This window comes from Dipodomys spectabilis, unplaced genomic scaffold (assembly GCF_019054845.1).
Source record: "Dipodomys spectabilis isolate Male_0828 unplaced genomic scaffold, ASM1905484v1 ptg000641l, whole genome shotgun sequence".
In the NCBI taxonomy this organism is placed as follows: Eukaryota; Metazoa; Chordata; class Mammalia; order Rodentia; family Heteromyidae; genus Dipodomys; species Dipodomys spectabilis.
The window spans coordinates 34,443-47,024 of NW_024871318.1; the positions used below are offsets into that span (position 1 = coordinate 34,443).

At 40.6% G+C, this 12,582-nt stretch overlaps 1 pseudogene; it reads left to right on the plus strand.

Annotated features, from left to right (window-relative positions):
* The first annotated feature begins 426 nt into the window (after window positions 1-426).
* On the plus strand, window positions 427-523 carry LOC122101221 (annotated as a pseudogene).
* The last annotated feature ends 12,059 nt before the right edge of the window (window positions 524-12,582 follow it).

Here is a 12,582-nt window from a genome sequence, read left to right on the forward strand (position 1 = left end):
CTACATGGGAGAAGAGTAAAGGGTCAGGTAGACATTTGTGCCAGTAAGACCTCATTTGGGAAAATGTCAGCTGCAGAATGTTATAAGTAGCTCTTAAGCAAGGCTTACTTTGAATCCATTAGCTCCACAAACCTAATTCAGTTGGATCAATAAGTACTTGAAAAAGCCATCACCTTTGGACCTAGCTATAAATTATTGAAAGTATGATCAAATTCCAAATGAAAAAGACTTAAAATTTTCATTGACAAAAAAAATTGCAAATGTGAGCAATCGATTGAACATGTAATTTTTCCCCTATTCACAGAATTTTAGGGAAATAATAGCATTGTTAGGAACAATAAGATTTCCTTGTTCCAAGTAGGCACCCACGGATATAAGCCTGTATAAAGATTGCATCACTAACTACTTAAATTTAGAAGATACTACATGCTTCAGCAGCACGTATTCCCAAATTACAATACAGAGATTAACATGGCAATTGCACATGGATGATATGAAAATTTGTGAAGTATTCCGTATTTTTCATTCTTCAGATGCAAGGAATGAAAAACAGTTATTAAAAAGTTGATTACAGCCCTGGGAAGGTGACTCAGTGGTAGAGCGCTTGCCTTGCATGCTCGAGGCCCTGGGTTCGATTCCTCAGCACCACACAAGCAAAAAGAAAAAAGCCGGAAGTGGCGCTGTGGCTTCAGTGGTAGAGCTCTAGCCTTGAGCTGAAGAGCTGAGGAACAGCGCCCAGGCCCAGAGTTCAGGCCCCAGGACCGGACCTAAAAAAAAAAAAAAGTTGATTACAAAATAACAAGTGTAACAACAAACGTAATTCCTTTAAATTAAATTTAGTTTGGCATTAGTGTATTAAATCTTCACCTCAGAAAGGCGTTTACATAGCATAAACTTTACAAAACTTTTGAAATTAGACAAAATTGTCATTTTATCCCAAAGAAAAATAATATTAGGACCTACGCAAAAAAGGAATCTAAAACTTTCTATATGGAATACAATCTGAAAGGACACATTAATGAACCTATATATTATAAAATAATATAGAATTCAAAGTATATCTAGGAAAGAATAAAATAAATTATGGACATTATGCAAACATAGAATATAGAATATTTTAAAATATTCTTTTTCAGACAACCACCAGAAATACTTTAGTTTCTGTACTACTCATTTCAACAGATACGTTAAAATTATTTCTGATTAAAAAATCACAAACTCTGCAGAAATCATTATACATGTATACAAAAACTCTTGAATTCATTTTAACATCCAATGCAGGCAATTCACTTGGAAGAATTCCACGGAATTCATGAATTTTTACAGTAAGTATTGGTGTTGCCGGGCGCTGGTGGCTCACTCCTGTAATCCTAGCTACTCAGGACGCTGAGATCTAAGGCTCACGGTTCAAAGCCAGCCCGGGAAGGAAAGTCCGTGAGACTCTTATCTCCAATAAACCACTAGAAAACTGGAAGTGAAGCTGTGGCTCAAGCGGTAGAGCACTCACCTTGAGCTGAAGAGCACAGGCATAGCGCCCAGGCCCAGTGTTCAAGCCCCATGACCGAGCAAAAAAAAAAAAAAAAGATATTGTCCTTATTTGGATTGTGGAAATATTTTGTATGGACACAAAGGATGGACTTGCATTTTTGAAATTTAAGAAACTTAACCCGACCATTAGGACTTAAGAGAACAATTTGTACAGCCTTCCACAGCTTCATAGAGGTAGTGATAAATACTTATCCTTTGGGCAATTTCAAATGCAGTTTCTTCTAAGTTGTTCTTCACGCCTGGTTTATATAATGGTTCAACAGAAGGAGATCCAGTGTATCTTTGCTATCTCAATTCTCAGCACAAGATGTAAGGGGGTCAAGAGGCCTTTAGTTAGGGCATTGGTATCTGTATCATGATGAAGTAAGAAAGAAGCCAGTCTGGTATTATTCTGCATATATACACTGTGCAGGGGTGTCCAGCCATCTACAGTTATTGCATTTGCCACTTGAGCCACCAACTCATGGACAATGTCTAAGGGTCCACTGTCGGCTTCCAGATGAAGTGGGGTATACTCATCATCATCCCCTATTATTCACATGAGTGGCCTTTTTGAAAAGTAGTTTCCGCACTGTAGTAAGCTGAATATTTTCAGTAGCCCAATGAAGAAATTTACTTGGATCCTTCTCCATTTTTTGTCTTGCAATTGATACTATTCCTTACTTTTTCATCTTGTTCCTCATCTTTCTAAGAATTCACTAAGCAGAGACTTTGAGAGTCAGTGGGAATGAGGTTTCCATGTATTTCCCTAACAGTTCACATTGTTTGAACTGGTCAGAAATATCCGGTGAATTTTCTGCATATTTTTTTCACCATGATTTATATTCTCTTTTTCTAATTTTACTATTCGAAATTATTCTAACTGGAGAGTAGGGAATTGATGGAGAACAGAGGAAAGATGTTCCTCCATATTCAAAGGTACAGACTGAAAATGAGAACCAGTGATGTCTTCATGTGCAGCTTATTCTAGGAATGAGAAAATATGAAATAATGCCTTCTATATAAATGATTTGGGAAATGGCAGAGCAAAAAGTGAAATGATACAACCAAAAATATAAAAGCAAAATAAATTAGGATAATTATGGCGCAATCATATTATCTATGAGAACCATGAAATAGAGAAAGGAAGAGTGATACACATGTGCAATGACCTAGCTAGCCACAAAATCCATGCCTCTGATCAATTGATAGAGCAAACAAAATTGTATTTTTTAAAAAAGATTGAAATAGAATTTATGTATTTACTTGAAATTAGTAAATACATTTTTAGTAGCCTACATAAAGAGACATAGCTTTGACCAAATTACAGACAAGAATCTAAATCCTTGGTAATTCTAGTAACAGATCTGACTGAAATCAGTTGAATGACACTTTTCCTGTACAATGAAGAAATAGGTCCAAGCTAGTAAAGCAGCTAGAGAAGGCAGGCAGATTGTATCTGTGACAAAACTTTGTGTAAAATGGTATTGAGAATTTCTTACTGGTGATCCACTTGCACTGGAAGCATGATTCTGAACTATTGCTTGCTGATTCTGAACTATTGCTTTGATCATTATATTCTCCAAGAAGAAAAAATGAGAATTGATAGTTTAGGACTACTAATACATTTTCACCTTCTCACTAAGTACCTTCAATCATCAAAATCACATGAAGACAATAGACAGGCCTACTTTTTTAGATGAAAACAAGTGTCTTTAAAAAAACAAGGAATTTATGTAGTCATGCATAGGACTTCTATTTTACTAATGCCTCATATGTTTTAATAATGTTAGGTAACAATAAATAATGGATCTATTAGAAAGCTCTTAACGCTCATATGTTCAATAGTGAGTTCTCTTACACTGTATCATGGTATTTTTTGTTTATGGTCTTATGAAGAAATTTACATTACTAACTTGAATTTCTGACAGGACAATATCATCACTGTACATCTTGCTTCTATACTCTCAGTTTTACATTACTATCTAAGTATGTGCATTAGATAACTATAGAGGAAAAAGTAGAAGCCACACTGATGGCTCATGTCTTTAATCCTAGTTAATCAGAAAGATGAAATCTGAGGATTGTGGTTTGAAAGCAGACCAAGAAAAAAAAAGTCCATTAGATTCTGATTTGAAAGTGACCAGCAAAAGATAGAAATGGAGCTGTGGTACAAGCAATAAAATGCTAGCCTTGAGAAAACTGAAATAAAAAATAACAAATTCTGGCAAAAAGCTGTGTGTACAGTAGGAAATGCCCTGCTGTGATAGGAGCCATTCCAGATGTGTGAGAGGCTCTGAGTTTTGTCTACAGTTGTTCAGAGACCAATATTGCCATCTTCCCGGGGGTTGGAATATTCATGTGCTCAAGGACTGCTGAGGCCTTGGGCTACCCGTTGGTGTGTGTGTGTGTGTGTGTGTGGTGTGTGTGTGTGTGTGTGTGTGTGTGTGTGTGTGTGTGTGTATTTTTCCCTCATTTTTCTCTGTCCACTTGGTGAGTGCCTGTCTGCCTATTCCTAAATTCAGATGGTGCCGCTTCTCCATTGCAACCTTGCCTTTAGCCCCCTATCAGGATCTATAATGAGTCTTAAATTGTCAGAGACCTAAATATTCCACTTTTCCTTTGGAGCCCAAGTTCAGCTATCCATATCTTTGTCCACCTCCAGAGGAGGTGTGTGTGTGTGTGTTTGCCAGGGCTTGAACTCAGAACCTAGGTGTTATCCTAGGTATCTTTAGCTTGTTTGCACAAGGTTGGTGCTGTACTACTTGAACTACGGTAGCTCCGCTTCCCATCTTTTTCATGATTCTTTGGAGATAAGAGTTTGCCCAGGCTAGCTTTGAATCTTGATTGATCCATAGGTCTCAGCCTTGAGTAGCTAGGATTATAGGCATGAGCCACTGGCATCCAACTGCATGGATATCTTTTCCTACACTCTTCTGTTCTAACAGCTGTCTACTTGCCCTGGCCTAGATCTCTGACCTCCACATCAGCTTCCACCAGCCTCTGACTGTGAAGAACATAAAACTCAAACCTGATCCCATTCTTTTTCCTCAGGGGAGGAGGTTATGTTTCATCTGAAGCCAGGGATAGGAGGGGTAGCTGTAGATGGGTCCTCAGCTGGAGAGAGGTAGTCTGTTTTAGCCAAGAAAGGAAGTGTGGCCAGATGCTAATAGCTCATGCTCTCATACTCCTAGCTCCTCAGGAGTCTGAGATCTGAGGATTGCCATTCAGAGGCAGCCCAGCTAGAAAAGACTGTGAGACTCTCTTCTGCAAATAACCACCCAAAAGCTGGAAGAAAAGCTGTGGCTTAAGTGGAAGAGTGCTAGCCCTGAATGAAAAATGTGAGGGACAGAGCCCAGGACCTGAAATCAAGCCCTAGAACCAAGGTGCTTATGCGTACACACACACGCACACGCGCGTGCACGCGCGCACACACACACACACACACACACACACACACAAACATACACAGGAAGGTGGTAATGATGAGCTGAGCTAGAACTGGGGGCAGTCCTGAGGCATTGTCACAGTAAACTCTACAGGCATATCAAGTGTTTTCTCCCTAAATCCTTCTTGGGCTGAGGGGTCTGGGCCATGGAAGTAAGTTCCATGGAACCAGTCCCTCCATTTGTGCACTGGGCCTCAGGACCAAGGAGAGGGCACTATGGATGCTCATTTGTAGTCAGCCCACGATTGCAGACCTTCCTGTGTCCCTGAGCACTGGTGAGAAAAGCAGGCCTCTGAGCACTGGGACTCCAGGGACAGCTACTGCTACAAGCATCAGCCAGCCGGCTGTGGATTCCTGAGCCTACAAGTCTTTCATGAGCCCAACTTAACACTTGCCCAAGGTGTGCCTGACAAATTCACACTCTTGTGATACCTGCATGAATGGGCATTACCTGGTATGAAATCTTGCAGCTTCTGCCCCTCCTGGCTCAGAACTGTGGTCTGAGACGTCAATTTACTGCTCAGATCCACATTACATGCATGACAGATGCCATTCTGATTATCTCCATGCCCCAAGGCTCCACCCTTCTCTGGTACTATGTCTTGCTTTGTAGACAATGGCCTCCAAACAGGCTGCTCTCAAGCCGCGTAGGACACCTAGACATTGGGAGACCCTTAAGGGCCCACTGGAAAGTACTCTGCCTAGAGCCACAGAGGTACTAGCAGGCCAGGGGTTGGTCATGGGGCTTGAACTCTGGGACTGGGCGTTGTCCCTAAGCTCTTCAGCTTAGCACTTGAGCTAAAGAGCCACTTCCGGTTTTATGGAGGTTCCTTGGAGATCAGAGTCTCTCGGACTTTCCTGCTTGGGATGGCTTTGAACTGTGGTCCTCACATCTCAGTCTTCTGAGGACTAGTCTTTCACCACAGTGGAGTAGGAGCTCCTGAAAGCTTTTCTTTAATTTTTCTGTGCCATTACTGGGGCTTGACCTCAGGGTCTGGGCTCTGGTCTCTTAACATTTTCCCTCAAGGTTAGCACTTTACCGCATGAGCCACAGCTCCATTTCTGGCTTTTAGTAGTTCATTGGCAAGAAGAGTCTCACTAACTTTCCTCCCCTGAGCTGGCTTCACATAAGATCTCTATCTCAGTCTCCTGAGTAGCTAAGATTTACAGGGGTTGAGCCACTGGTGGCATTGTGCTAGAAGCTTTTCTTTTCTTTTTATTGTGAAAATACTGTACAGAGGGGTTAAAATTACATGGGCAAGATAATGAGTACATTTCTTACCAAGCATTGTAGCCTCCTTCTTTGTTTCCCCTTCCCATCACTTCCCAGCCTCCCCTCGGCCCCCCACCCAACCTTCCCCCCCTCCCCCCCGCACCAAAGTTGTAAAGTTCGTTTTAAACATGACAACTTATACTTCTCATTGTTGCAATGGGTCAAACAAGCGTTCTTCCCTGCGTTTGCCCTGCCTTCTGTATGCAAAGGAGGTCGGAGGGTCAGGAGCTGTTAAAAATAAGATTCCAGCCACAGGAAATGGATGGGGTCTCTGGTAAAAAGCCGAGCTAATCTTCCCCCTGGGCCCCATTGTGGGACCCCACCCTCTGCCCTACCTGTGACTCAGCCTTGAATGTCCTGCCATACTTGCTTGAAGCCACAGAACCTTCATTCCACCCACACCATCTGCTCTACACCTCAGGACCTTTGCCCATGCTGTACCTTCTGCCTGAGGCCCTCTGCCCTGAATCCACATCTTAGAACTCCTGGGGAATTTTGGCACTGCTTATATCACGTCCTGGAGCAAGTATTTACTTCCCTTCTCCCACTTTTTTTTCATATTGAGTTGCTAGAGATGGAACTTGTGCAGGCTGACTGGCAAATGCTCTATCTTGTGTGTGTGTGTGTGTGTGTGTGTGTGTGTGTGTGTGTGTGTGTGTGTGCATGTGCGTGCCAGTCCTAGGGTTTGATTTCATGGCCTGGATGCTATCCTATCCCTGAGCTTTTGTGCTCAAGGCTAGCACTCTAGTACTTAAACCACAGTTCTACTTCTGGCTTTTTGTGTTTAATTGGAGAAAAGTGTCTCATATAGACTTTCCTGCTTGCAATTGGGATCCTCAGATCTCAGCCTCCTGAGTAGCTTACAGAGGTTAACCACCAACACCTACCCTCTACCCTACCTCTTACCTTATAACCTCGGCCCTCCTCTGATTCCCAGAAGAATATGTCTCATCAGGCTCACTTATTTTTTTGCCAATCTTGGGGCATGAACTCAAGTACTGGGCATGTTCCTGAGCTTCTTTTGCTCAAGGCTAGCCCGCTATCACTTAAGCCACAGTGCCACTTTTGGCTTTTTCTCTTTCTGTGGTACTGAGCAATCGAACCCAGGGCTTAGTGCATGCTAGGTAAGCACTCTACCATTAAGCCACATTCGCACCCCAAGGCTCCCTTCTAATGGGAATTATGAGGGTGAGATTTTTTGGCATATCCCTTTCGGCATATATATTGTTGACTATTTCATATCTTTGCCAAGATTTCGGACCAGCCTGTGACTCAGCAATGAGGAATGATAAATGAGTGATAGCCACCAGGCCCTAGAGGTCTAGGCTCACATCCTACAGAGGGATAGAGAATATGGAACCAGAAACTTTGACAACTCCTACAGTCTAGGTACTGTGATCTCCCTGGAGGCAGTGACTGGCTGCTAGGTGTCCTGATTGGACACCTCAGCCAGAACATAAGACTTCAGTTATTAAATGGCAGAGAAGAATGCTTTGTTCGAGCTTCCAGCTCAGACTTAGAACTCTCTGAGGGCTTGTTCCAGCTTACCCAGGTTGGGGGACTGGGCATGGGCAACCTGCTGAATTCCTGTCATCCATACATCATCCATCCATACACAGAGATATAGAGTTATTGCCTCCTTTTTGGGGGGGCAGTGGGGGCAGTTCCAGGTTTGTTCTATGAGTCTAGGCCTTGTCCCTGAGCTCCTTTTGCTCAATGGTAGCACTCTGTCCTTGAGCCACAGCCCCATTCATGTTTTTTTTTTCCCTGTGATCTCTTAAAAATAAAAGTGTCTCAGGCTTTCCTGCCACGGCTGAATTCAAATTGTCATTCTCTACATCTCAGCTTCCTGAGGAGCTAGGATTACAGGCAAGAGCCCTGGCTCCTTCGTTTCTTTTCATCTTTTTGTGCTTTTTTGTAATTTTAACAATCTGAAATCTTCAAGGTGTCATTCTAATGGTTTGCATTCAAAAGAAACTAACCAGGCTTGGAGTTCGAAAGCCAGGACTGTCACCCACAAATGGAAGGAGATCCTGAAAAACTCATTCATATTCATGTGAATGCTAATGGCATGGTATAAAAGTAATAATTAAATTTGCAGTAAATTCATGATTCTATTTTATAATGCCACAGAAAAGTTATTGGATTTATATCTTCCATTCTAGCACCATAGTATGATTCCCATAATGGAAGGATACTGACTAATTTTTAATTAATGCTTTTATAAGTATTCAAACACGATACTTCATTAAATGGAGGCATAATTTAATAACTAATAATGGTTATCATATATATAATTTAATATCCTCACATTCCCTCTCTCTGTATGCATATATATCTACATATCTATCTATCTATCTATCTATCTATCTATCTATCTATCTATCTATCTATCTATCTATCTATCTATGTTTCTTTCTATATATAGATATATATATATATTCTATAGATATCTCTATAGATATATATAGAGAGATATATAGATATATCTCTCTATATATATCTATATATCTTCTCTATATATCTATAAATTTATAGATATATAGAGATATATAGAGATCTATCTATATCTATATCTATCTATCTATCTATCTATCTATCTATCTATCTATCTATCTATATAGAGAGAGAGAGAGAGAGAGAGAGAACGATCACTCCTGTGGCTTGATTACAGGTCATCAGAACTTTCTGGAGCTCAGTTTGCCAGAGGCTGGTGTGCTAAGACTGTGATCCCATTTATGGATTGGCCATTGTAGGCCTTGAGTTGAAATCCCAGCATGGCCAAAAATTTATTCGTGCAGTAAGAAGCCAATTTTGACACTTTTTTTCCTTCTCTTTGAATGTCCTGGGTCTCAGTATGATGTATAATCCATATGCAAATATATCCTATGTGATATGATGTAATAAAAGAACTATTATATGGGTAATAATACTAAATAAACAAGGGTAATAAAGATCATATGCAGTAAACCCATGCATGAAAATAGATCTCATATATTAGTATTACTTTTTCCAGTGCTGGGCTTCATTTCAGGCCCTGGGAACTAGTCTGAATTTCTTGTCTTCAAGGACAGTGAGCTTTTCCCCTTTACCCACAGTGTCACAGAGTTATCCAGACCCTCAGTTCAAATAAAAGGCCTGCCAGAAAAATGGTGCAAATTCCAAATCAGGGCCTTATAATAATTATTATTTTTTTGGCCAAGCACAGGGCTTGCATTCAGGTCTTGGCATCTCTGCCACAGCCCACCCTTGGATCCTAGGACCCTAGTTCAAATCTTGAGGCTGGCAAAAAAAAGGAGAAGCATAAAACTGAGAAGTTCAAGAGGTGGTTTTTTACTTTTTTTTCCCTTTGTATTGTGACCATCCTGGATGTAAATGACAAGGCAAGAAAGAGTACATGACTTTGCATTGCTGATGTTTCGCAGACTATTAAAGAAGCCATAGCCAAAACTGGCAACTTAGGTCTGGAGGTCGAATCCTGGGATTGCCACTAATGAATGGCAGAGATTCTAAAAACCCATTCCCATGTACATCTATACAAATGGAATGTTATAAAAGTAACAAGTAAATTAGTAGTTAGTGTTTGATTATATTATAAAATTATTCACAACATTTATAATACAATGACTAATTTTCAATTAATACTTTATTATGTATTCAATCATGATCCTTAAAAAAGGAAGGAATAATTTAATTCCCAGTAATCAGTAGTAATATTGTATATGCAATTTCATAGTTTACAGACATCTCTCTCTTGTTTCATGCATCTAGAGCTATCCATCTATCTATCTATCTATCTATCTATCTATCTATCTATCTATCTATCTATCTATCTATCTATCTATCTATCTGTCTGTCTGTCTGTCTGTCTCTCTATCTATCTATATCTCTGTAGAGATATGTATCTATATCTCTGTAGAGATATAGATAGATAGATAGAGATGTATCTCTATCTCTATCTCTCTCTATCAGCCACTACTATGGCTTGTTCCCAGGTCCTCAGAACTGGCTGGAAGCTCAGTTTGCCAAAGGCTTTTGTTCTACAACTGACCCTTTCATGAATTGGGCATTGTGGGCTGTGAGTTCAAATCCCAGCATGGCCAAAATTTTATATGTGATGTCAGAAGCCAATTTTGACACATTTTTTTCCTTGTCTGTGAAAGTACTGGGTCTCAGTATGATGTATAATCTATATGCAAATAGATCCATGTGATAAGATGTAATAAATGAAATAGATGCTATATATGTATTATCACTAAATAAAATAAAAACAAGGGTAATAAATGTCATAAGTTTTGAGCCCATGCACGTAAATAGATCTCATATATAGATATTATTTTTTTCAGTACTGGGGCTTGAAATTGGGCCCTAAAATTCTTGCTGAAATTCTTGTCTTCAACGACGGTGAGCTTACTCTCCGCCATAGTACCACAGAGTTACCCAGACCCTGAGTTCAAATCCCAGGCCTGCCAGAAAAACAGTGCAAATTCCAAGCCAGGGCCTTAATATTTTTTTTGGCAATGCCTGGGGCTTGAACTCAGCTCGTGCAACTCTGTTTCAGTTCTGATCATCCTAGGCTGCTGTGCAGCTTCTGGACCCACAGCCCATCCTGAGATCCTAGGACCTGAGTTCAAACATTGGGACCATCAGAAAAAAAAGTAGAAGTGCTAGGAAGATGGCTCAGTAAACAGTGCTTGCCTTGCATATATAAGGCCCTGGGTTAGATTCCTCAGCACCATATAAGCAGAAAAACCTGGAAGTAGTCTTATGGCTCAACTGGTAGGGCGATAGCCTTGAGCTGAAGAGTTGAGGGACAGCACCCAGACCCAGAGTTCTGGCCCCCAAACTGAAAACAAAGGAGAAGGATAAAACTGGGAAGTTCCAGAAGGCAGTTTTATATGTTTTTTTTTTCCTTTGCATTGCAACCATTTTGGTTCTAAATGACAGGGCCTGGAAAGTGTACGTGACCTTGCCCTGCTGAAGTTTGGTGGGCTATCAGGGAAGCCATAGCCAAAATCAGCAACCTAGGCCTGGGTGTGAATCCCAAGACTGCCACCTATGAATGGCAGGAGATCCTAAGAAATGCATTTTGATATATATCCATACAAATGGAATGTTGCAAAGTAATAATTACATTAGTAGTGTATGATTATATTATAAAATTATACGCAATAATTATAGTATATTGACTAATTTTCAATTAATACTTTATTATGTATTCAACCATAATACTTAAATAAAGGAAGGAATAATTTATTGATAATTCGTAGTAATATAGTATATATAATTAATTAATATACAGACATCCCTGTCTTGTTTTATACATACATATATATATGTACTTATATATGTATGTGTATATATGTGTGTGTGTGTGTGTGTGTGTGTGTGTGTGTGTGTGTGTGTGTGTGTGTGTGTGTGTGTGTGTGTGTAACAATCTACATATCTATTTCTACACTTGACATTCCTGGGGCTCTGTGGTAGAGTGCTCGCCTAGTATGTATGAAGCCCTGGGATCCATTCCACAATATCACATGAACAGAATTAACAGCAAGTAGTGCTGTCATTCAAGAAGTGGAGCACTGCTGTTGAGCATGAAAGCTTAAGGATTGTGTTTAGACCCTTACTCAGGCCCCAGGACTGGCACCAAACAAGTTAGAATATTCTGACTGCAAGTATAGAAGGCCAGGATTTCAAATACCTCATCACAGAGCAAGCTGCGAGTCTGAAGCCGATGGATGCCACCTAACATGACTTAGCCAGAGGTCAACAGCTGCAACCCAGCACCATGGAACCAGATGATGCTGGCTCACCCCTTGCTGCTTGGGGGATGATATCAGACACTGGTGGGTTGAAAACTCAGCCCTGACAGGAAGTCTGCTAGACTCTGAGCTGTGCCTCAAAATGGTAGAGCTCTAGCCTTGAGGAAAAGATCTTCGGACAGTACCTCCAACCTATGAGTGAAATCCCCGAGGCTGATGATACTCCCCACAAAAAAACACCCTCTAAACCGTAAGATGTTAACTTGTGTGGTTTGTGATGTGTATGTGAAAGAGTGGTGATACTGATGAAAGCACCTTAAATCTAAAGACAGTTTATACTATACAGCTATGTGATGAAACCTTCCTGGGGTGCTCGGTCCTGAGTCTTTCACGGGGTGCTGGATCATTCATGGGGTACTGTGTGCTGAGTTATTCACAGGGTGCTATGTGCTGAGTCCTTCACGAGTTGTATTCTTTCATCTGGTCCTTATAAGAGCTACACAAGTAAGATGATTGTGCAGATGAGTAAGTTGAGGCTCAGATATGTCCCCAAGGCAGGGCCAAATTTATGT